Source organism: Phacochoerus africanus, chromosome 8, assembly GCF_016906955.1.
Source record: "Phacochoerus africanus isolate WHEZ1 chromosome 8, ROS_Pafr_v1, whole genome shotgun sequence".
Classification (NCBI taxonomy): domain Eukaryota; kingdom Metazoa; phylum Chordata; class Mammalia; order Artiodactyla; family Suidae; genus Phacochoerus; species Phacochoerus africanus.
The window spans coordinates 45,593,355-45,620,069 of NC_062551.1; the positions used below are offsets into that span (position 1 = coordinate 45,593,355).

General features: G+C 39.7%; 1 protein-coding gene and 1 long non-coding RNA gene across 2 annotated transcripts in view; one reads left to right on the top strand and one right to left on the bottom strand.

The window, feature by feature from the left end:
- ZNF565 (zinc finger protein 565) overlaps positions 1–3,782 on the bottom strand; it is a 33,022-nt gene extending 29,240 nt beyond the window's left edge. The window contains exon 1 of the mRNA XM_047793105.1: positions 3,370–3,782. The gene's annotated coding sequence lies outside the window, so the exon portion shown is untranslated. The remainder of the gene's footprint in view (positions 1–3,369) is intronic.
- Positions 3,783–3,860: 78 nt separating this feature from the next.
- On the top strand, positions 3,861–25,877 carry LOC125134166 (uncharacterized). Its single transcript, XR_007136571.1, has 3 exons — positions 3,861–3,946; positions 12,947–13,040; positions 23,471–25,877. It is a non-coding gene; the product is annotated as an uncharacterized LOC125134166 (long non-coding RNA).
- Positions 25,878–26,715: the final 838 nt, after the last annotated feature.

Consider the following 26,715-nt stretch of genomic DNA (forward strand, 5'->3'; position numbering starts at 1 on the left):
AGCCTGGGAACCTCCATATGTTGCAGCTATGGCCCTAAAAAGACCAAACAAACAAAAAAACCCACCATAAATGAAGTCAAAAGACAACTGTCAAACCAGGAGATAACTTGCAATGAACATTACAGATGATGAACTAGTATCCAAATATGAAAAGAATTCTTAACCACTGTGACAAAGCATCAAAAAAGCCGGAAAAACAAACAAACAAAAACAGTAAAAGTTAAGTAAGAAAAAGAGATGGCTAATTCACACATACAAAAAAGGTGTAAAAATAGCCTTAAAGGATATGTGTGAAAAGATGCCTATCAGCCTAATACTGGAAGTATTAGGCAAGAAAAAGAAGTAAAAGGCATTCAAATTGGAAAGAATGAGATAAAATGTATCTCTGTTCAGATGGCATAATCTTATATATAGAAAACCCTGAAAAAGTCAAGAAGCAATAACAATCCCAGTAGCAATAAGCATATCTAATCTTGGTTTCTAAATATAATTTTCTAATAAAAGGAGCCAGTGATCCCTAGGAAACTTGCTCATTACAGGACTGGGCCTGGGAAAGTACAATATCAACCTGGAACATCTTATGGTGCAGGAAAATAAAGAAGTACTAAAAAAAAATAAAACAAAGGGGATTTGTTGGAAGGACATAGGAGCCAATCCAAAGAGGTTCCCAGTGGCCAAATTTGGGACAATTTCATTAATAAAGTAGTGACAGTAATGGATTATAACCTGTAATATATATTAACCCCCTCCCAGGAGTTCCCTTGTGGTGCAGCAGGTTAAGGATTTTGCATTGTTGCTGCAGTGGTTCAGGTCGCTGCTGTGGCAAGGGTTCAATCCCTGGCCCAGGAACTTACACAGGCCATGGGCGCAATCCCCCAAAAATTTAAAAAGTAAAATCCAGACTATACTTTTATAAGTTAGTGAAAAAATTAAATGGGGAGAAGGAAAATCTATTTCTTTTTTTCTGTCTTTTCTAGGGCTGCGCCCGAGGCATATGGAGGTTCCCAGGCTAGGGGTCTAATTGGAGCTGTAGCTGCCAGCCTCACACAACCACAGCAACGTGGGATCTGAGCCGCCGCGTCAGTGACCTACACCACAGCTCATGGCAACTCTGGCTCCTTAATCCACTGAGCAAGGCCAGGGATTGAACCTGCAACCTCATGGTTCCTAGTTGGATTTGTTAACCACTGAGCCATGATGGGAACTCTGGAAAATCTATTTCTAACAGGATTCTAATAAATGTAGAAGGAATAATGGAAGCCCCCCCCCCCAAAAAAAATCACCATCTGGCAGATACTTGGTAATAAATTCTCAGGTAAGAATTAGCAATGCAGAGTTCCCGTTGTGGTTCAGAGGTTAACGAACTCGACTTAGCATCCATGTGGACACAGGTTCGATCCCTGGCCTCACTCATGGGTTAAGGATCTGGTGTTGCCAGGAGCTGTGGTGTAGGTCAAAGTTGTGGCTAGGATCTGGCGTTGCTGTGGCTGTGGTGTAGGCCGGTAGCTACAGCTCCAATTAGACCCCTAGCCTGGGAACCTCCATAAGCTGCTGGTGTGGCCCTAAAAAGACAATGACAAGAAAAAAAAAAGAAAAGAAAAAGAATTAGCAATGGATGCAGTTGGTGAAAGAATGATAAACAGCATATTTATAGGCAAAGTCTTTCTCCATAAGATACATTAACTATAAAGGGAAAAGAATGATTTTGCAGTGGAGAAACCTGGCAAATTAAAGTTAACACCGCTAACAATGAGACAAATTGATCTCATGGGACTCTCAATGAGCTGCATTGAGAAGAATACATTCCTCTTGGGGTGGTCTTGCTTCAACTGCATAACCTGAATTTAATTATGGAGTATCAGACAACCTCGAATTGAGGAAGACTACATTGCAGAATTTACAAAATGGCCAGTTCTCAGAAGTGTCAAGGTCATGGAAGACAAGGAAAGACTTAAGTGACTGTGCCAGTTTAAAGAAGACTAAGGAGAATTATCAATGGCAACATATGATCCTGGATTGGATCCTTATCCAGAAAGGACCCTAAAAACACCGATGAAATTTGAATAAGGTTTGTAGATTAGTGATTAATAATATATGAGTGTTAATCTAATTTTGACCATGTACTGTGATTATGTAAGATGGTAACCTACAGAGAAACTGGGTTAAGAGTATTTGGAGAAATCTTTTTTTGTAGCAGTTTTAAGTCTAAAGCCAATTCAAATGTTTAAAAAATTGTAGATGAACATTAGGTGTGCAGGGAGCAAAGAGGGTGTGGGTCCTTCAGTTCACCTCCATGGCACTCAGAAATTTACTCAAAGGCAAATACCAGACACTAGTTTCTCCGGGGGCAGGGTGGTGGTGTCTTATCTGTGTTAAGTAAGAAGTTTCAGAAGAAGGAAAGAAAAGCACGTGTTGAAAGGAAATAACAAGCCCCCAATGGTGTCATTTGTCCTCACAATAACAAACCAAGATTTATTTCCAGTTTCAGGCTTTCTCAAGAATGTGTTAAATCTTTAAACAATCAATCTGGAATTTCCTGGTTAGCACCAGAGAGATAATTTGCATGATAAAACACTAGCCGTTCCCCTCCCCTAAAAGGTGACCGGGCCTAAAACAATGCTTTCTTTTCTTTTGCTAGTAACTTCCTTGCCCCACTTTCCTACTGCCTATGAAAACTTTCGATTTTGTACATCTCCTTGGAGTATCTCTCCGTTTGCTAGATAGGATCCTGCCCGATTCATGAACTGTTAAATAAGGACAATTAATTTTCACGTTTATTTGGCTGAATTTTTTGTTTTGCTTTTTTAACACACGTAGAGAAAGAAGAAGGGTTTCAGGGGAAGAAGAAAACTTGCACGGACAGCTTGGCTTCTGGATGTTCAACAATAGTTCTTTTCTTCTCCTTTCAATATATGTCTTAGAGATGAGTCAAGAAAAAGCAATCATGAGGAGCCGGGGCAGTTTTAATGGGTCATCGCCCACCCGTCCTACACAGGAGGAGGGAGGGCACAGAAGATGCCCAATCTCGGTGTTACAGATGCTCGCTGTTCAGGGCTGTAATTTGTCAGAGCACTAGAGTCACAGGGACCTCACACCCACAGAATTGGTGCTGCACAAAATAGTGTCACACGGACACAACCACACATCCACTCTTAAGACACACAGGACACACCTGCACAATCATACACACCTCCACACCCGTATACACAGGCACAATCACACCACTAACGCAGTTACACAATCTACTCACCACCATGACACACAAAGACACATTCAAAATAGCGCATCCTCAGCCCGTTCCCGCCAGCGCGCACAAACCCAAGGCTCTGGACACGCCCCGTTCCCGCCCCAGACTCCCAGACCCCTCACCTTCTGCCTCCCCTTGGTCGCGTCCGGGTCCCGGCGGAGCAAACGATCTCGCCACGACGTCAAGAGACACGTAACGCTGGGCCGCTGTGGACTCTGGGAAACGTAGTCCAGGACCAGACCAGCCAGAGACATGATGGCGTCCTCAAACCAGAAAGTCAGAGCTCGGCCTATATGACACTGCTCCGGGAGGCTTCAAAGAGGAGGGTTCCAGCTCCAAACGTCCACCAGGCTTGAGCTGATATCCCCCCAAGGTAGGACTACTTGATCTGAGAGCCTCAAAATCAAAGGACGTGGCCGCAACATTCGTATAGGAAAGGCAGAAGGAGATACTGAGTGTCGACACGCAAAGCATTAAGGGAAATGTAGTTCAAGGCCGGAAAAGCGGCGTTGCTTTGATAGAAGGTAACCAGACACCAGCTTGGGCTTGGCCGCGGTGACCGTGCGGGCTGCGTCGCGGGGGTTTCTGGGAGTGCTCACTCGCCCTCGGAGTGCGCAGGCGCAGCATACCGAGTGGACATTTTGGTCTTTGTCCGCGGGTCAGTCCGGCCCCTGGGTCCACGTGGCGCGAAAATAGGAGGTGGGATGTGGACGTCTTGGGCCGATAGGGTCGGGGAGGTTGAGGGGAAGGATTCCGGATCTATTGGGGTGCGGCGCGAGGAAGGGGAGTGGGTTTTAGAGCTTCTAGCCTACGTGTGGGGTGGGGGTGGGGGCCTCTGAGGAGGGTTCGAGTGTGCGTGACCCTGAGTTTGACCGCAAGTTAGACTAAATGTTTGAGAACATTGAGGAAGAAACTGAGCTCAGGGTATGTATGGCTTGCGTCTAAGAGGGAGACCGGCATTGAGATAACATCCGAGCGGCACTTCTCTTGTCGAAAGTGCTGATAATAACGGTGCCATCTTCCTGGAATATCTAATTTACTTGCAGATTGGAAGGGGGTTAAGCACCAAGTGGTAATTAATTTTAAAATATGCTTTTCTATAAAATACATTTCTTATTAATTAGGGTACAATGCAAATCGTGATTTATTGTTTTTTTTTTAAATAAGCAGAAATATTTGAAAGGAACTTTTTGTTATGGGGACCCTGTTTCAAACGGCCTCAAATATCCTGATCTTTGAGGAACTTTAATAGGGCTGCTGTTAAGCCTAGGTAGAGTAAATAGCGTTACGTTTTGAGAAGTAGTGTTAATATATCGCAGAAAGCAGAGTACTAGGAAGTCAAGGGTCTGGGGTTCTAGGATAAACACAGTTATCCTCGTTCTTTGGGGGAAAAAAAAACCAAACTTGCTGCAGTGTTTATCCATCAGTCCGAACTAGTTAGGTGTACTAACTCCTAAATGCGTGGAAGTGTTCTCAGGTTGTATGGATTTTGTGAAGAAAGGGAGATACTATTATTAAGGATAACCCACAGTTATCCTTCAAGGTTTTAAATAATAAGAGAGTTAAATAATTGGTTACCAAATCAGTGTCTGTAGATCAGTAGCCTTCAAATAAACAACAGCCAGGTAGAAGGTATAGTAGAAGACCACTGTTTACAGGAACTGTCTTTTAAAAATCGAGGAGTAAATTTAAGAAACGTTTAAAACTATTGGAAAAGAACTTTAGAATACTGCTTTCGGGGGTAACATAAGATGTGAACAAATAAATAAACAATGTTTTTCAGTGGGAATTTCTCATAAAGAAGTGTGTGCAAGATTTCCCGTCGTGGCTTAGCAGTAACGCGCTAGACTAGTATGCTTGAGGACTTGGGTTCAATCCCTGGCCTTGCTCAGTGGGTTAAGGATCTGGTGTTGCCTTGAGCTGCATTGTAGGTCACAGACTTGGCTTGGATTTGGCGTTGCTGTGGCTCTAGCGTAGGCCGTGGGCTGCAGCTCCGATTCGACCCCTAACCTGGAAACTTCCATATGCCACACCTGTGGCCGTAAAAGGACCAAAAAGAAAAAAAAAAAGTGGATAAATTCAAGGGTTTGGGGTTTTTATGCTTTTTACATCAGTACATGTGGCGAATGAAAGTTCCCAAACTAGGGGTCAGTCGAATCAGAGCTGCAGTTGCTGGCCTATGCCAGAGTCACAGCAACAGCAACGCCGGATCCTTAACCCACTGAGCAAGGCCAGGGATCGGACCAATGTCCTCATGGATACTAGTTGGGTTCGTTACCACTGAGCCATGGTGGGAACTCCCCAATTAATTTATTAATTTAATGTTATCCCAGTAAAAGTATCCATAGGTTTTTGTTTTTGTTTTTTTTTCTCTTGGACCTAAATAAGCTGATTGTGCACTTCATGTGGAAAATAGACAAGCTAGAATAGCCGGTAGAGCTCTGAAAAAGAAAAGCATTTAGGGTATGGGGAGGTGGGAGCCTAACAATAACATTTTAGGTCCTCATAAATTAAAATAGTATTGTTATTAGAAGGAAGCAGGCTTATGAAGGGCCATTCCTCAGTGTTTAATGACCTAGTTATTTCACAGATGGAAATTTTACAAATATACCCGAATTTACATGAAGTGACACAGATACAAAGTTGCTCATTGCAGCACTGTTTCACATAGGGAGAGACAATTTGTGCTCATCAGTAGGATATTAGTGTGATAAAATTATGGCATGTGTAAACAACAGTAACTTACAGCTTTAAAAAAGAATGAGGGGGAAGTTTTTTGTATTCTAACACTGAAATAACTCCAAAAATGTAAAGTGAAAAACGCAGAATGCGTGGTATGCTTCATATGGATTAAGGGGAGAGGTAAGAATATATGCTTGTATTACTTTCCATTAAAAAAATAATAATAAGATCTACAGCAAATAAAATTGGCTACCTCTGTTGGGATAGAGGTACAGGCATAGATAGGATGAATGCAAATACCTTTTTATGTTTTTTCCCAACTATATGAATTTATTATATATTCAAAAATCAAAGTAATTTTTTTTTTTAATTCAATGACTGCACCTGAGGCATATGGAAAGTTCCTGGGCCAGGTATTGAATCCAAGCCACAGCTGTAATCTTTGTTGCGTCTGCAGCAGTGCTGGATCATTTAACCTACAGCACCAGGCCAGGGATCAAATCTGCACCTCTGCAGCTACCCAGGCTGCTACAGCCCATTGCACCACAGCAGGAACCCCCCCCCCTTTTTTTTTAAAGGAGAATTTAGGCCATGGAGCCAGATTCCTCCCTCTGCCGCTCTGTGCCTAGGTGTCCTTAGGCAGGTACTTACACCTTGTGTCTCAGTTTCTCAGCTAGTAATACAGGAAAAATAATAGTCCCTGATTCACAGGGTGATTGTGTAGATGTGGAGTTCTAAGGAATAGTGTTTAGGGAAGTTCTCTGATGGCCTAGAGGGTTGAGGCTCCTGCATTCTCAGGGCTGTGGCTCTGGTTGCTGCTGTAGGTTCAGTCCCTGGCCCAGGAATTCCCACATACTGCCTGTGTGGCAAAAAAAAAAATACAAAAACAAAAAACAACTCTCATTTAAGAAAAAAAAGAGTACTTAGTATTAGGAAGTAGTGGATAAATGTTAAATAGTACTAATACCACAGAACAGTATTTTTTCAGAAATAGTATAGTCATTTGTATCACGGTAAAAATTTCTGAAAGATTCAGATAAAGTAGATGATCTTTTTTAATTTCTGTATTTAAATGTTTTTCCTTTTGTAACTGGAATGAGGAAGTTAGATTTGTGTTCAAGTTACATTCATCTAGAAACTCATCACTACCTCCTTCAGCAGATTTATTCTTTGATTTCTGATTGTTACTTCCTCACAGTTCTAATTCAGAACCTCCGATGTTTTTTAAAAATCCTAATTGTGACTTATTTTTGGTTAGACTGCATCAGAGGTGATCTTCAAATTGCATAACATTAGGGAAATGTATGACTGGTCCACCGTTAGTGATTATATTTTTCCCTTTATGACCAAAATAAAATCTGTATGTTCACAGTTTGGCACCATACAAATATCCTTTGCCCATCAATCATTTAATGAATGGTTTTAACACCAATAAACAATATTTAGCTGAATCAGTCATAACTTAAGTGTTGCAAAGTGCTGGTTTTCTCATTTTTTTTATTCCTTTTATGTTTATTTGATTGTTACCTCAAATTGTGTCACATTTATCCTGACTTTTTTTTCCTTAAACATCATTTGAGAGCCTTCTGCCCTCCAGGCCCACCTTATACTTCCCTACCAGACTTGGAATTGACTGTTTCTCCTAGGAGCTCTGGTTCCTTTTCCTGGAGGATGGTATTGGAGACCAAAATATGGGTCCTGAATTGTTCTCATTGCTGCAGAGGTAACATTGTCTCAGGGCCATTTCAGAGAGGGAGGTAGAAAACCCATTTGTTAAAATCATGAGGAGCTCCCCCTGTGACACAATGGGATTAGAGGTATTTTGGGAGTGCCAGGACACAGATTCCATCCTTGGCCTGACACTGTGGGTTAAGGATCCCTCACTGCGGCTGTGGCTTAGGTTGCAAATGGCTCAGATCCCCCGGCCCAGGAACTCCATGTGCCAAGGGGTGGCCAAAAAATAAAAATCATCACAAATTGGGAGTTCCCTGTTGGTGGCCTAGCCAGCTAAGGATCAGGCATTGTAACTGCTGTAGCACAGATTTGATTCCTAGCACGGAAACTTCTGAATGCCACAGGGTGTCAAAAGAAAAAAATCATGAGTTCTTATTAGTATTTCTAATTCAATGAAATGATTCAGTATTTTTACCTCATGATTAGCTCCTCATTTTATTTTATTTTTATTTTATTTTTTTTTGTCTTTTTGTCTTTTTTTTGTTGTCGTTGTTGTTGCTATTTCTTGGGTCGCTCCCGCGGCATTTGGAGGTTCCCAGGTTAGGGGTTGAATCAGAGCTGTAGCCACCGGCCTACACCAGAGCCACAGCAACGCGGGATCCGAGCCGCGTCTGCAACCTACACCGCAGCTCACTGCAATGCCGGATCGTTAACCCACTGAGCAAGGGCAGGGACCGAACCCACAACCTCATGGTTCCTAGTCGGATTCGTTAACCACTGCGCCACGATGGGAACTCCTATTTTTTTTTAATGTCTTTTCTAGTGATTTTAATTTTTTTTTCCATTGAATTAACACTGTGGTTTACAGTGTTCTGTCAGCTTTCCTCATTGTATTTTATAGCAAAGATTTTGAAACAGGTTAACACAAGTAAGACTTATTAGTTTTAGCCTGCAATATGAAGAAAATGGTTTCAAAAAAAAAAATTGATACTATTAGTAACTGCTAATGTACTGTGTCATGTGAAAATTTTCATTGTAGTTATGTTCTTAGAATGCATCCCACTAAATATATGTTGTCAAAGTTCCTTTCTTTGAGGAATTATGTTGCTAAATTAATGTACGGTTGAGTTCATTTCAGCTTGTTTTCAAAGTTCAGAGACTGCTTTGTAAAAGAATGATTTGATTATATAAAAAGTAAGTAATCCATTTCTGGTTCAACAGAAACTATTCTCATAGAGATACCTCATTCTGCCCCTCTCCCCATCACATTTCTTCTCTGTCCAAGTTAGGTCATTTCCTTTTTTTTTGTTTGTTTCTTTAAACTTCAAGTGGATTTTTTGTTTATTAGACCATTAGTGTATATATATTCTTCCCTCCTATCCTCTGTCCTCCTTACATAAAATGTGTACCATTGTACATCTGTATTCTTCACTTTCTTCCCTTAAAAGTATGTCTTTTTGTTCTCTCTCTCTCTCTCTTTTTTTTTTTTTTTACATTTTAGGCCACACCTGAGGCATATGGAGGTCCAGGCTAGGGGGTCAAATCAGAGCTGTAGCTGCTGGCTTACACCACAGCCATAGCAACGTGGGATCTGAGCTGTGTCTGTGACCTTACACCGCAGCTCATGGCAACGCTGGATCTTTAACCCACTGAGCAAAGCCAGGGATTGAACCCGTGTCCTCATGGATACTAGTTGGATTCATTGCTGCTGAGCCACAATGGAAACCCCTCTTTTTGTTTTTAACTGCCTCATAAATAAGTTGCCATTGTGTGTGTGTATGTACAGTAGTTTATTATGTTTTTGGACTTTTTGACTGTTACCAGTCTTTTGCTGTTAATAACTGCAGTACTGAATTTTTTTTTTCTTTTTTTTCTTTTTAGGGCCGAACCTTTGGCATATGGAGCTTCCCAGTCTAGGGGTCTAATTGAAGCTGCATCTGCCACCTACTCCATAGCTCACGGCAATGCCAGATCCTTAACTCACTGAGCAAGGCCAGGGATCAAACCCACAATCTCATGGTTCCTAGTCGGATTCATTTCTGCTGAGCCTCAACAGGAACTCCAGTACTGAATAATTTTTTTATTTGTCATTTTGTACCTATGCAAGATTATTTCTAAAGTTGATTGCTGTGGAATTGCCCATAGAGCTAAGTACTTTGATTTCCATTAGCAATTGACAAGAACATCTTTCCTCCTAGAATTTGTAGGGTTGAATATTTTCTTTTTGCCAAAAGTATCAGAGAAAGTTGGTGTTTCAATGTAGATTTAATTTACAACCTCTATCATGAGTGAGGTTGAGATCTTCCATATGCTTGAGGGCCACGTGTATTTATCTGGGAACAATCTGCATATCCTTTTCCCCATTTTATTAGGAGGTGCCTTTTTCTTCTAGGAGCTGTTATATTACATTTAACAATTTGCAAATTTTTTTGAAGTTTTAATTTGTATTTTGACATTATTCACAGTGTTTTTTCTTTTTTTAAACCGTGCAGAACCAGTTGGTTTTTATTTATTATTTTTTTATTTTTTGTCTTTTTGCCATTTCTTGGGCTGCTCCCGCGGCATATGGAGGTTCCCAGGCTAGGGGTCCAATTGGAGCTGTAGCTGCCTGCCTACGCCAGAGCCACAGCAATGCAGGATCCAGGCCGAATCTGCAACCTACGCTACAGCTCACGGCAATGCTGGATCCTCAACCCACTGAGCAAGGCCAGGGATGGAACCCACAAACTCATGGTTCCTAGTCGGATTTGTTAACCACTGAGCCATGACGGGAACTCCTTATTTTTTTTTATTTAAATTTTTTAAAAATTTTAATGTAGTTAGCATTATCAGTTTTTTTATTTATGGTCATAGAAAGCCTTTACCAACCCATGTTTCACTTGTACAAGATTTTTTTTTTCTTTTTTTTGTCTTTTTGTCATTTCTTGGGCCACTCCTGCCGCATATGGGGGTTCCCATGCTAGGGGTCGAATTGGAGCTGTAGCTGCCGGCCTACACCACAGCCACAGCAACTTGGGGTCCGAGCCGTGTCTGTAACCTACACCACAGCTCATGGCAACACCAGATCCTTAACCCACTGAGCAAGGCCAGGGATCGAACCCACAACCTCATGGTTCCTAGTCGGATTCCTTAACCACTGACCTTATAGATTATTTTTATGGGCTTTTATTTTCAACTTAATTTTTTAAATCCATTTGGAGTTTATCCTGACCTACATTAATAGCTATGCATCCAGGTTTCTATTTTTCCAATAGATTATCCTGTTCTTCCAACTTTTTTTTTTTTGCTTTTTAGGACCTCGCTTGTAGCATGTGGAGGTTCCCACGCTAGGGGTCCCATTGGACCCTACAGCTGCCCGCCTACACCACAGCCACAGCAACGCTGGATCCTTAACCCGCTGAGCGAGACCTGGGATTGAACCCACATCCTCATGGATCTTAGTTGAGTTCGTTAACTGCTGAGCCATGGCAGGAACTCCCCAACTCCATTTATTAAAGAAAGTCCTTAACTCTGTTTTAAGATTCCATTTTGATCATATACTAAATTCTCATGTATTTGGTCTATTTCTGGACTTCATGTTCTCACCCATCCTCCAGTCTTTATTCATGTACCAATAGTTATCTTTTTATTATGGATGTTTTATAATTTTGTTTTATATCTAGTGTAGCTAGTTTCCTCTTACTGCTTTGTTTTTTTCAGTTTCCTAGGTATTGTTTATTTTTCTGGGTAAACTTGAGAATCACTTCTTACTGAATTTATTTTTAAGGACATTATCTTTTATATTACTGTTATGAATGAAGTCATTGTTCTGGTATATATAAAGATTATCGAGGAGTTCCCCTTGTGGTACAGCAGAAATGAATCTGACTAGTGTCCATGAGGATGTGGGTTCGATCCCTGGCCTTGCTCTGTGGGTCGGCAATCTGGGGTGGCGTTGGTGTGAGTTGTGGCATAAGTCTTAGATCCCGAGTTTCTGTGGTGTAGGCCAACAGCTGTAGCTCCAATTCGACCCCTAGTCTGGGAACTTAGATATGCCATAGGTGTGGCCCTAAAAAGCAAAAAAGGGGGAGGGCTTATTATACAAATTTTATTCCTTGTGTAACTTATTAGATTATTTTTTGTAGCTCTATTAAAAAATAAGGCACTGGGCATCCTTTATCTTTATTTAGAGTTTAATAAAGTTTTGTAGTAGATAAGATGCTGGCTTTTGTGGTCAGGTATATAGATTTTGATTACCTGTGTATGTATAAATTGCCTATGCTGCCTGTGTCTGGGGATGTGAGTAGAAACCAAAAGTTTAAGGCTGAAGCCACTGCTTTGCCTCAGTTGGAACAATCAAGAAAGATCAGTTTAATCAGGACACAAAAATCCCTCTAACTCTGATGACTGTAATTTTTTTTTTTTTTGGTCTTTTTAGGGCCACACCTGCATCATAGGGAGGTTCGAAGGCTAGGGGTCACATGGTCACATTGAAGCTACAGCTGCTGGCCTATGCCACAGCCACGGCAACAAGGGATCAGAGCTGTGTCTGAAGCCTACACCATAGCTTATAGCAATGCTGGCTCCCTACCCCACTCATCAAGGCCAAGGTTTGAACCCCCATCCTCATGAACACGAGTTGCGTTCGTTAACCGCTGAGCTATAATGGGAACTCCTGATAACTGCAATCTTTTTTGAAGACTCAAACAGAACAAAAATAAAATGTTCATTCCTATTGTTTTCATTTCCTCTTGGATGACACCTAAATTCCCCTTTTTATCTTCTGTGTGCCTTCTCTAGCTTTGTTTGCTTCTTAAAGTTTTTATGTCTTTTTTTAAAAATTGGTTTTGTTACATTGTTCTTTGTTTGGGGCAGTGTATTTCATATGAGTTTAAATGTTGGAAAATTATGCTGTTCATTAGCACTGTTTTTCTTACAAGTGTACTTGTGTGGACTTAGACAAAGTATTTTGTGTTACCCATGTTTGTATGAGATAGATTTTCCTAGACAAGCACTAGGAAAAAGGAAACGTAGCATTCTATTCTTCAGAGCTCTCGGGCCTCTTCTAGGACTTCTATGCTTCCTTCCTCAGGCTTGATGACCCTAACAGGGTGGGGGCAGACCTCTATCTCCTTATCTGTGTTTCCCGCAAATCATCATGGTACTTGCCTTCCAGGATGATGCGTTCACTTTTATTTATTTATTTATTTTTGTAATGATTTTCATTTTTCCATTGTTGATTCACAGTGTTCTGTCATCAGTTTCTCTTCTTTTTAATGATCATTGACTTTTAGAAATTGCTAAATCTGAAGTCACTCCACTACCAAGTACTTTTTCAGCCTACTCTTTCTGCTTCCCTTGCAGGTTATAAGCTGACCAAACTGTATGTGAGTCTCTGTTGAAGCAGGAAGACGAACTCTGAATGGTGGAGAAAAAAGTGGAAATGAAATTTGTCCAGGTGAGTGAATCACAAGCAGGCAGTTCACAGTTGTTGAATCAGCATTACCACCTCTGTAACACTTTTAAGTATGTTTCCTTACAGGCCTTAGTGTTAGGATATCACTTGGTAGAATTTGCTAGATACCTGAAGAGTATTTCTAGTCATCATATTTTCTTGTAGTAATCTAACTTCTTAAATCAGATTCTAGGGGGGGCAGATGCCCTCTTATCTATTCTGCATGTCAAAAAAACCACTTCATTTGTACTGCCTCTGTGATTGTTCTCTTTCATGATACCCTCAGTCTCATATCCTCTGGTGTGTAAAACTCTTTATCTTGTCCATTGTCTTTTATAAGTCTTAAGTGTTTACATATCATTTGATATTTAGGTCCCTTTTTATTACTTACCAGCTTCTCTCATTCTTTCAGTGGTTAAATGCTTCAGCATTATATTTTACATCTGTGGTCACACGTCTTATCCACCTCCCCATTATACATCAACAAACTCCTGCCTCCTTCCCTTCTGCTCCCATGTACCTCTTTCAGAAGTTTTTATCTTAGAAATTAATTCTGCCTTTCTGCTATGTGTGGGTATATGTATGCATGGATGTATGAGTTTGCATTTGGTTTTTAATACAATTCTGGAATTTGTAAAAAGTTTTGAACATCAAGGCATGCAGTGAAAAAAATCTCTTCTGACCCTCAGTCCTATAGTTCTTTTTCAAAGACACAGTCACTTTTAAGAGTTTCACATGTATCCTTCTTGAGTTAGTCTATGAATAAACCAGCAAATATTATGTGTCTGCTGCAAATTTGAATATATATAAGCCCTGAGTTTTCCTTGTCATATAAATGGTGGAATATATTCTATTGTGCACATAGTATCCTTTTCCTCTCTATCAACTATTTATTTGTTTAACCTGTCTCCTACTAATGGACATTTAGGTTGTTTCCAGGCTTAGGCAGTTAAAGATACAAGTACATATTCTTGTTTATAGTGCTTTGCAGAGATATGCAGATACAATAACATAATTTACTCTTAAGCGGAAATACTGGGTCAAAGTTATGTTTATTTATAGATTTGATAGAAATAGGTACATCGTGGGAGTTCCTGTCGTGGCTCAGTGGTTAACAAATCTGACTGGGAACCTGAGGTTGTAGGTTTGATCCCTGGCCTTGCTCAGTGGGTTAGGGATCCGGTGTTGCTGTGAACTGTGGTGTAGGTTGCAGATGCAGCTCAGATCCCGCTTTGCTGTGGCCCTGGCGTAGGCCCTGGCGTAGGCGTATGGCTCTGATTCGACCCCTAGCCTAGGAACCTCCATATACCGCGGGAGCGGCCCTAGAAAAGGCAAAAAGACAAAAGAAAGAAAGAAAGAAAGAAATAGACACATCACGCTCAAAAGAAGTAAACCAGTTTACATTTCTACCATCATGGTATATTCATAATTGAATGATTTGTATTTGACACCATTTCGGGTACTAGGGAAAAGAGGATGGCATTTGTAAGAAGAGCTGAAGAGTATGAGAGTGGAACATGCAGCATTTGGTAGAAGAGCATTCAGCCAAAAGGAACAAAAAGTCTTAAAAACCCTGAGGTTGGAGTTCCTGTTGTGGCTCAGCAGTAACAAGCCCGACTAATATCCACGAGGACGTAGGTTTGATTCCTGACCTCGCTTGGTGGGTTAAGGATCCGGCATTTCAGTGAGCTGTGGTGTAGGACACAGACGCAGCTCAGATCCTGCGTTGCTATGGCTGTGGTGTAGGCTGGCAGCTGCAGCTCTAATGCGACCCCTAGCCTGCAGGGGCGGCCCTAAAAAGTAAAAAAATAAAATAAAATAAAACCCTTGAGGTTTTTAGGCTTGTTGTTCAGGAAATAGTGATCAGGCTAGTGAGTTAGAGCACAGTGAGCAAAGGGGGATAAGGGTAGGTTTGATTAGGTAACAGGCCAAATCATAGACTCTGGCCTTTATTCTGAATGATTTGGGAGACCCACAAAGGGTTTGAGGTGATGAGTGAAAAGATCAGAATTATGTTTTGGCTGCTATAAAGAAAGTATGATATGGGGGGTGCCAAGGCTAGGGGATTAATGGCAAGCTACAGCAGTGATCTAGGTTAGTAGTTGAAGTTAGTGACAAGCAGTCAGATTCTTAAAATATTTTAAAGGAGTGGCTGACAGGTTTGATGGAGATTTTATGTCAGTTATGAGAGAAAATCATCAATAAGTCTTTAACTAGAAGAGGGTGAGTTACCATTTACTGAGAGAGGAAGAGTAGGCATTTTAGGAGATAGATCAAGAGTTTTCTTTTGGACTTTTTTTTTTTTTGCCTTTTTTCTGGGGCTGTACCTATGGCATATGGAGGTTCCCAGGCTAGGGGTCCAATCGGAGCTGTAGCCACTGGCCTACACCACAACCACAGCAACTCGGGGTCCAAGCCACATCTGCGACCTCCACCATAGCTCACGGCATCGCTGAATCCTTAACCTGCTGAGCAAGGCCAGGGATCGAACTCACAACTTCATGGTTCCTAGTCAGATTCGATAACCACTGAGCCACGATGGGACCTCCTCTTTCGGACCTTTTAATTGTGACATGTCTATTGATCCATCATCGAAGTGCATGTTAAGGTAGGAAGTTGGATACACAAGTCAAGAATTTAAGGAACCTGCTTCTGTTTTGGTGTACTAAGAAGCTGATTTATTCAGGGATGATGTCTCTGCACTTCCTTGCACAGTCCTGTTTTTCTTAATTTCAGGGATGCCAGTCAGGGTCCACCAAATTTTCTACATCCGGCTTACCTTCCTGGATTTGGTTGTTAGAAACGAGGAGATAGCGATGGTGCCCTTGAGTCTGTGCCTTTTGTTTTTGAAGCGCATTGTGCATGAGAATTCTTCTAAAAAAGGATGTTCCATATCCTTTCTTGTAAGACATTAGAATTATAGCTACTTGCTACTTATAAAAAAATGCTGTTTTCCCTTTTTTCCTCTCTCTTTCACAGACATAAAGTGAGCAGTGATGTCTTTATTTTACTACTTTATTTTATTTTTGTCTTTTTGCCTTTTCTAGGGCCATTCCCGCGGCATATGGAGGTTCCTAGGCTAGGGGTCGAATTGGAGCTGTAGCCACCGGCCTACACCAGAGCCACAGCAATGAGGGATCCGAGCCGAGTCTGCAACCCACACCACAGCTCACAGCAACGCTGGATCCTTAACCCACTGAGCGAGGCCAAGGATCAAACCCGAAACCTCATGGTTCCCAGTCAGATTCGTTAACCACTGCGCCACGGCGGGAACTCCTATTTTACCACTTCAGAAGAAAAGATCTATTTATGTTATGTTTGAATCACCCTTCTAGGAATTTTTTCCCACTTTGGCTTGATTGGTGCTTTGATGACCTGAGATGTTGGTTTATCTAGGAATTACCTCATTTTTTACCTCCCCCACCCCTACTCTCTGTCCTCTTATTGGAAGCTGGCTTCTGGAACTTTACATTCTGCCCTTTCTCCTTCCCTTTATAAATAAATTCCAAGCAAGGACTCATCCATTCTGAAGTTAGAAGTAATTCTTTCTATAAATATCAGTTTTTATTTTGGCACCTCCATCCTTTCTGTCTTGCTCACTATAATTTTACCTGTTTAGGGGATAAACGGCTGTTCAGTTGACTTGATTCTCATTGTGAAATCACTGCTACTTACCCAGATTTTTTCAGGTCACTTCAAACCATTTTTAGATTATGTCTGGATTATTTCTTTTCTCATGATCCTTGTAATATGGTCAGTAAAACCTTTTAATAGATATACTTTACTATTAACCATATGAATATAAATGTGAACATATTTTTTTTCTTTCTATAAAATACTTTGAATCTTGGCCTTTGATTATAAAATGCCCTGCCTGTTCAGTTCTCGGTTATCATTTAAACCTGTTACTTCTTTTATTGATCTCCCCTCTAGTTGTCCAGCCTCCTTCACATTATTTCCACAGTAATTCAAAAGTCTTCAATAAATAGCATCTTACATGTTTTTATATTTTTATGTCTGGAATCTATCTTGTGAACCTATTGAAAGGAAGGCCTAGGAGTTCCCATTATGGCTCAGAGGTAATGAGCCCAACTAGTATCTATGAGGATGTGGGTTTGATCCCTGGCCTCGCTTAGTGGGTTAAGGATCCGCTGTTGCCATGGGCTGTGGTGTAGGTCACAGATGTGGCTCTTATCCCTCGTTGCTGTGGCTGTGGTGTAGATCAATAGCTGCAACTCCAGTTTGACCCCTAGTCTGGGAACTTCCATGTGCCACGGGTTTGAAACCCTAAGACAAAAAAAAAAAAAAAAATTTTTTATATGAAACACTTATTTTAGGAAAAGTGAATGTAATTAAAAGTTAAGGGAAGAGTTCTTAGGGCACAGTGGGTTAAGGATCCAATGTTGTCACTGCAGTGGTATGGGTTGCTACTGCAGTGAGGATTCCATCTCTGGCCTGGGAACTTCCACATCCCATGGGCAGCCAAAAAAAAAAAAGGTAAGGAAAAGATGTTTAGAAGTAAGAGACAAGATTAGAGAAGTCCTTTTTTAGGAACATATTATGCTGGAGCTGCTTCCAGGAGGTTTTTATAGATTTTTATAGACCTTTAATAGGAGATCAGGCTAAGCCAAAGGACATGAGGAACATAATATTCATAATTGTGACTCATTGATTGCGTACTTAACACTCTTGGCAGGCTTTTCCTCAGGGCCTCTGAAATTAACTACTGCTTAGAATGCTCTTCCTCCAGATATCTTTAAGGATCACCCTTTCTTCCTTCAGGTCTCGAATCTTGCCTTCTCAGAGGCTGCTCCATCTGAAATTGAAACTCTCTATCCCTTCCCTAATTTTTTCCCATAGCACTTAACTTGTTAACAAACCACCTTCTTTGTTTTGTTAGTTATTTTTCTCTGTCCACTAGACTGTAAACTTGATGCAAGCAGAGAATTTTGTCAGTTTTGTTCAATACTGTTTATCCCTGGAGCTTAGATCTGTGTCAGGCACATAGAAAGGAAAGAAGGTATTTGTTGAATGAATAATGAGGAATGTTTATTAAGCATCAGTTCTCAAACTTTGGTCTTAGGAACCCTTGACATTCTTTTTTTTTAAATCCGCTTTAGTGAGATATAATTCAGATAACATAAAATCCACTTTTTTAAGATACACAGTTGAGTGTTTTTCAGTGTATTCACAAAGTTGCACAGTCACCATTACTGATTTCCAAATTTTTTTGTGTGTGTGGTGCCAACGGCATGTAGAAATTCCCAGGCCATGGATTGAACTAGCACCCCGGCAGTGGCAACACCCGACACTTAATCTGCTCAGCCACCGGGGAACTCAGTTTCCAGAAAATTTTCATTACCACAAAAGGAAACTTAATACTCATTAGCAAGAAAATTTCCATTCCTAAAACTTGAAGGCCCCCAAAGAGCTTTGGTTTATGTGGACTTTTGTGATATTTACTGTAAGGTAAAATTGAGAAATTTTAAAAATCATTTATTAAAAAACACAAATAATCCCATTACATATAAACTTAAATTACTTTTTTTTTTTTTTTTGGTTTTTAGGGCTGCATTTGTGGCTTATGGCCATTCCCAGGCTAGGGGTTGAATGGGAGCTATAGCAGCCAGCCGTAGCCACAGCAACTCAGGATCAAAGCTATGCCTACTACCTACACCACAGTTCACAGCAACACCAGATCCTTAACCCACTGAGTGAGGCCAGGGATTGAACCCACATCCTCATTGATACTAGGTTTGTTTTTATTGTGCTGCAGTGGGAACTCCTATTTGGCATATTTGTAAATAACTTTACTGTGTGTCTTAATAGAAGAGAGCTGGATTCTCATTTCTGCTCTTGTCACCTGTTATTATTTTGGTTGGAGTATATTAAATTGTGACTTCAGGAGGTCCTGTTGTGGCTCAGCAGTAACAAACCAGACTGGTATGCATGAGGACCCAGGTTTGATCCCTGGCCCTGATCCAGTGTTGCCATGAGCTGCAGTATAGGTCACAGGTGTGGCTTGGTTCCCTGTGGCTGTGGCAAAGGCCGGTAGCTGCAGCTCTTATCCAACCCTAGCCTGGGAACTTCCATATGCTATAGGTGTGGCCCTAAAAAGCAAAACAAAGACAAATTTAAATAAATTATGGCTTCGTACAGATACAGTTAGACAGGGGAGAAGTATTTTAATAGCATTTTCAGATATCTGTTAATATTCTTTGGTACTATACCAACACTTGACAAGTGGTAATTTTTTCAAGGTTAGCTACAGTATGAAACTTGAGACTATATCAGATTTTTTTGTTCTCCTAAATAAAATCTATGGATCTCTTACCTATGTGTGATTTTGTAACATCATACCTTGTTCAGTGGAATAATGCAGATCTTTCTTTCTTTTTTTTTCTTTTGAGGGCCTCATTCTCGGCATATGGAAGTTCCCAGGCTAGGGGTCAAATTGGAGCTGCAGCTGCTGGCCACAGCTACAGCAATGCCGGATCCTTAACCTACAGAGCAAGGCCAGGGATTGAACCTGCGTCCTCACAAGTATTAGTTGATTCCTTACTGGTAAGCCATGGCAGGAACTCCCTAATGCATATCTTTCAAATGTTAACATATCTCTTTTACAATATCAAAGCATATTTTGTTAACAATACCAATCTCCCTTGAAAAGTCTTTTGAGGGAGTTCCCTTGTGGTACAGTAGGTTAAGATTCCAGTGTTGTCACTGCAGTGGCCCAGGTTGCTCCTGTGACATGGGTTTGATCCCTGGCCCAGGAACTTCATAGCCAGAAATAAATATAAATGTATATATGTGTGTGTTTGTGTGTGTGTGTGTGTGTGTGTGTATCTCCTTTGAGTATTAGGAAGTTTATCAGTCTCATCGTGGGGAGAATACAGGTTTTCCCAAATTCTAAGTTTTGCTTGAAAACTCAAATTTTATCATTGGCAACATATCCTATCAGTTGAGACAATTGTCTTTCTTTGTTCTATCTGAAGAAAGTTTCTGCCAAACATAACCCAAGTCTTAATAATAGTTTGTAAGACATTCATTAATTCATTAATTAATTTATTAATAATGTAAAAATGTTTCATGAGAAAAGAGGCTGGGTTTAGCTCACTACTTAAATGATTTGTCCTAGTGCTTTTCCTTGAGACAGCTATCATCCTCTGGTACATAACAGAAGCATGTATGTATATGTATAAAATTATATTCCTTATAGAATTTTTATCCTGCTTCAGTCTGGACTGGCTGTACTCTGACCTGATAGGTCTTACCTTATAGCTTTTTATCACTATTATTGTAGAAATTTTCTTTGCTTTTTCTCCTATGCATCCCCTCTTAAAAGAGGATTCTATACTTGTTGCCTTCTCTGTCTACTAATTTCACTGGAACACACCTTTTAATAGCATCCTTTGAGAAAGGGTACATTTTGAGGCTTTTGCATATCTGAAAAAATGCCTTTATTTGACTGTCTTCTTAATTGATAGGTTAAGCTCAAAATTTTTCCCATAGAATTTTGTCTTCTAGTTTCCAGTCTTTCTGCCAATAAATTTTATTCTGATTACTGTTTCTTTGAATTATCTTTCTTCTGAAAGCATTTATGGATTCTTTTTTCCTTTTTTGGCTTCACCCATGGCATATAGAGATTCCCGAGCCAGGCGTCACAGCTGCTGCAACATCATTTCCTTAACTCATTGCACTGTGCTGGGATCAAGCCCACGCTGCTGCAGAGACAACACTGAATCCTTAATCCTCTCTGCCGCAGAAGGAACTCCTGCATCTTTTATTGTTTATTGGGCAGGGTATCAAGTGGGCCTTTTAAGTCTAGAGAGTCATGACTTAGGAGAGGAAATTTTTTTGTTCTTTGAATATTTCCTCTAATCTGTTTTCTCCTTTCATTTTCTGGAACTTGTACTCAGCTCTCGTATTACCTTGATTTATCCTCTGAGTTTGTGGTCTTAAAGCTTCTACCAGGAAATGACACTTGTTACCTGGGCTCATGTTTCATTGGCCAAACAAGGTACTTGACCATGCCTGAGTTTGCTAGAGAAGCAATATAATCCTTCTGCACTAAGGACACCCTGTAATAACAGACGAATGGTAATATAGTTTATTTTCCTTTCCATCCCACCACCCCACCCCTAGTCTTAATTTGTAAGGGAAGTTTTTTGTTTCTTGCTTACAAAATCCTGTTTTTGCTTCACTGATAAAATGGCTTCTCGTAACTGGGTTATGTTTTTGTTTTGTTGTTTTGTTGTATGGGTTTTGTTGTTTGCTATGCCTTACCTTTATTTCCTTAGAGTTTCTTTTTTTAAGTGTTGATCTTTCATGTTAGTGGGGTTCTTCTTCATTTTAAGCATTTTGTGCCTGGGTGCTTCTAGTCTAGGTTTCAGTGGATGAAAATCAGAATGCCTCATGAACTCAGGTGTAGCTAGGTCCTTTGAGCAAAAAAAAAGTGAATACAAAAAGTTTTCTTGGATAGAGACCATCCTATTTAAGTTTTTCATGGGCCTCTCCTTTTGTCCAGGGAAGGATCCTTTCATTTTCTGCTCGCAGCTTGCCAACATTTTTTGGCCTCAGCTGCAGAATGGAGCTGGAGGTTTCACCATATTATATACATCCCATTGATTCAGTGTAGCACCTCTCTCCTGTCATGTCATTAGTTGAGTGTCCCTGAGACTGGAGCTTCTCAGATTAAATTTCTGCAAAGAATAACTTTTCATTTTGTACAAAGGAATGGTCCTTTGTCCTCCTGACTGACAGTAGAGGTCCAGATACACCTCAGACAGTCTTTTTTTTTTCCAGCCACCATCCTTTATTCTTTTTTTTTTTTTTTTTTTTTGCCTTTGCTATTTCTTTGGGCCACTCCCGCGGCACATGGAGATTCCCAGGCTAGGGGTCGAATTGGAGCTGTAGCCACTGGCCTACGCCAGAGCCACAGCCACGCAGGATCCGAGCCTCGTCTGCAACCTACACCACAGCTGACGGCAATGCCGGATCCTTAACCCACTGAGCAAGGGCAGGGACCGAACCCGCAACCTCATGGTTCCTAGTTGGATTCATTAACCACTGCGCCACAACGGGAACTTCTATTCTTTTTTTTTTTGAGATACTTAATTTCTCTTAATTTCCTGAGTCTTTCTGATACTTCGTGAAACAGATTGGCTTGCTTGACATCAGTGCCCTCTTTTGCAGTATCTTTATGTAATTTAAACTTCCTCAGCTCTTTTCTGTGTTAATCTTTCATGTACTTTATGTTATCAAAAATGTTAATACCTGTGTATATTGATGTCTTATGTTCTCTTTTCTTGTGAATTTGTGCCATTTTTCCCTTTCTTGTCATTTTAGTGGAGTTGTAGAAGGAAGCACTTGGTTTTTCCTTCCCCTTTCTTAGGAGTTCCAGGTAGACTTTGTAAATTTTTATATGGTCATCTCTTTACTCTATTTTTTAATTTCTCGTTTTTTGTTGGATTCAATTTGTTGGATTATGAAATTAGAATGGTGTAAGCTTTGTATACTTACGAATGTTAATTTTCAACCAGAGGTTCTCTACAAAGGTTTTCCTTCTAAAAATTTAGTTGGAAATGTTGGTCATGAGGATTCTTTCATACTGTGAGATGGGCTGCCAGAGTTCATCCCCACAAGCACAGTCTGAAATTTTATTACTAGTATTGGGGGAAATTTATAAAAAATTATAACATAAGGCTAACATTTATTGAGTGCTTACCATGTTCCAGCCACAGTTCTAAGCACTTTATACATTAATTCCATTAAATGATGGTTCTTTGTACTCCATTTTAGAAGAAGCCTGAGAAGATGATGAGTAGATAGGCCACAAGACTAGGGAGGCAAGTTGCATCCAGCTCCAGTAAAGTACAGACTGAGGAAAAAAGCAGTGAATATAAGAAAATTGGAAAAATACTTCCTCTCAAATCTTATATCATTAAAGGCAACCCCTTTTTCCAGCTTAACCTAGAAAGAGTTTGAGACACAATTTAGACTTAGTTATGTAGGAAAGAATCATCAACTTAGTTTGGAAATCTTGCCACAGCTTACTACTTAGGGTTATAACTCCCTTTAGGTGTAAATCAGTATGAAAATGGCTTTGTTTAAAAAAATTTGAAGCCCATCTGATATCAGAGCATTCATACTGGAGAGGAACCCTATGAATTTACTGAATGTGGGAAGATTTACATGCCAGGCCTCATTAAATGTAGAAGTCAGGCTAGAGAGAAACCCTCTACATACTGAAAAGCCTTTAGCTAGATGGCAGATCTTACTGCGCAGAAAAAAAATTCATACTGAGAGAAACCAGTGAATGTAACAAAACTTCATTGAGTACTAGAAAATTTATAGTTGGAGAGAAAGCTTTGAATGTACTGAGTATGATAAAGTTTTCTCTTGAACCTTATCTCTTACTCTACATTTGAAAGGTCATACACAGAGAAGCCCTACAAATGTAAGAAATGTGGAAATACCTTCAGCCAAAAGTAAATTTTCATTCATCAAAAAATTCATACTGGAGAGAAACCTTGTGAATGTGGGAAAGCTTCCATTCAGATGTCACACCTCAGTCAGCAGAGAATTTGTAGTGGGGAAAACCCCTTTGCTTGTAAGGTATGTGGAAAGGTCTTCAGCCACAAATCAACTCTCACTGAGCATGAGCATTTTCATAATAGAGAGAAACCTTTTGAATGTAATGAATGTGGAAAAGCCTTCAGCCAAAAGCAATATGTCATTAAACATCAGAACACCCATACTGGAGAGAAGCTTTTTGAATGTAATGAATGTGGAAAATCCTTCAGCCAGAAAGAAAACCTTCTTACCCATCAAAAGATTCATACTGGAGAGAAACCTTTTGAGTGTAAGGATTGCGGGAAAGCTTTCATTCAGAAGTCAAACCTCATCAGGCACCAGAGAACTCACACAGGAGAGAAGCCGTTTGTATGTAAGGAGTGTGGGAAAACCTTCAGTGGTAAATCAAACCTTACTGAACATGAGAAAATCCATATTGGAGAGAAACCGTTTAAGTGTAGTGAATGTGGAACAGCTTTTGGTCAGAAGAAGTACCTCATAAAACATCAAAATATTCACACTGGAGAGAAACCCTATGAATGTAATGAATGTGGAAAAGCCTTCTCTCAGCGAACATCACTTATTGTACATGTGAGAATTCATTCAGGTGATAAGCCTTATGAATGCAATGTATGTGGAAAAGCCTTCTCTCAAAGTTCATCTCTTACTGTACATGTGAGAAGCCATACAGGGGAGAAACCCTATGGTTGTAATGAATGTGGGAAAGCTTTCTCTCAATTCTCAACCCTTGCTCTACATTTGAGAATACACACAGGTAAGAAGCCTTATCAATGTAGTGAATGTGGGAAAGCTTTCAGCCAGAAGTCACACCACATTAGACACCAGAAGATTCATACTCATTAAAAACCTGTGGATATCATGAAAATTGAAAAGTGTTCATCAGGAATTTATACCTCAGAACACATCAGAAATAATTGTTGTGAAGGAAAGCATCACAAACAAGGGAAACAAAAGCTATTAACTTAAAAGGACACCAGAGAATTCATCTTGAAGAAAAAGACATTTGTTTGATAAAAATCCTATATCCAACAGAAAACAAACAGCAAAGGTAATACTGAAACTTACAGTGCATTTCCACTAAAATTGGGAGTGGAAAACATGCTTACCATTGCTATCTGCGTAGATCTGGAGATGTTCACCAATGTAAAAAAAAAAAAATTGTAAGTATTAGGAAGAGACCTACGATATCAATTTAGCAGAACAGAAGAGATTCTGGAAACACCTATGCATTTATTAGAATTTATAATATAATAGAAATGGCATCAGGAGAAGATAATGGAACTATTTACAAAATGATTTGGAGATAATTTTTTCTCCGAGAAAAAAAATAATAGACAGTGAACTATACACAAAGATAAGATCCAAGAGGATTAAAAACAGGAATATGGAAAAGCTGTATACTAAAATGGTTATGATCTTGGAAGTTGGGAAACATTCCTTATAGCAAATTGAAAAATACCTGGCAATTTTACTATGCTCGGGAAATATATACCGGGCTATTTACTGTGGCATGATTTGCAGTAGTCATAAATTGGAAACAACTTAAATGCCCATCAGGAACAAATGGGAAATACTTAATGATGGAATGCTGTATATCTGTAAAATGTAGTAAATGAGATCAATATGTATTACAGAGAAAGATCTCAAAAGTCATGTTGAGGGGGAAAGATAAAGTTGCAGAGTGACATATAATACAATGACATTTTTGTAAATTTGAATTAAAACTTCCCTCACAAATTCATTGCTATATATTGGTAATGGATACATATATGTGTGTATGTTTTTAAAATGTTTCTGAAGTGGATTGGAAGGATACAGACCAAACTCTTGATAGTGGTTGCCTATGAAGAGAGGAGAAGGGGAAAGGGGGTGTGTGCGGGGGAGGGGGAGGGAGGTTTGGTTAGCTGAGACTTCAGTTTTTTATATAAACATCCATTTCTCTTTAAAGGAAAAAAAACTTCAAGTAAATATATTGAAGTACTGGTTAATTCTGGATTGTGGTATATGGATATCTTGTCTTATTTTTTGTACTTTTCTGTATTTTAAATTCTTCTCAAAATTAATAAAAATGGGGGTGAGGATGGGAACACTGTACCTATAGAAATGTTCTAATGGATTCATTCCCAATCAACTACTAAACTTTTTATAGAAAATATTTCTAAAATTTTATCAATGAGTGAATGGACTTGCTCTCTATGTAGTATGAAATTATCTATTTTATTAAAATTTAAAATGACAGCATTATCCACATCTGTTTTAATTTTTTTTTTATATGTTAGAGTGTGCACTGCATGGTCTTTTCTTCACTTTTCTAACATTATTTTGCGACATCATTTGAGCTTAGGAATTTTTAAGAATATTTAGTTAAATGAGGATACATACACAGACTTCATATAATTTTTCTTTTTCAGATAAACTGATTTTGGAATGACCATTTTCCTGTCCTGTAGATTTCCATGGGAGCTGCTTATGCATTAAAAATTAAGGTTTTGATTGATTCATTTTTAAAAAGAGAAAACCATTCAACTTCCCAGAACATCCACAGTTCGAGTTAATTGCCAACAGCTGGATCTCAGTTTTAACCTGTAGGTTATTTCATTCTTTCCTCTGCTTTGACAAACACACCTTTTGTGTGTGTGTGTTTTCCAGTTTTATTGAGGTATAATTGACAAAATTGTAAGATATTTGAAGCTTATAACATGAGGATTTGATAAACATGGCCATTGTAAGGGATTCTCCCCATCAAGTTATTGTTTGTTTTACAAAGGTGGGGAGGATAGGATGAGTAAGAAAAAAGTGGTTCGGACTCAACAGAATTCTACTGTGTAAACCACTCATTCCTGAAGATATTTTGTATTTAGTCCATCATCGCAGTGTAACTTGATATAAATAATGTTGTTAAAGGTTTTCCTGAATAGTGAACATCAGCAGTAGAGCACTTGAGGTTGATACGGGGGGGAGATTGTTTTGTTTTGGCCATACCTGTGGCATCTGGCTGTTCCTAGGCCAGGTGTTGAACCTGAGCCACAGCAGTGGCAATGCCAGATCCCTAACCTACACACCTCAATAGAACCCCTGGGAT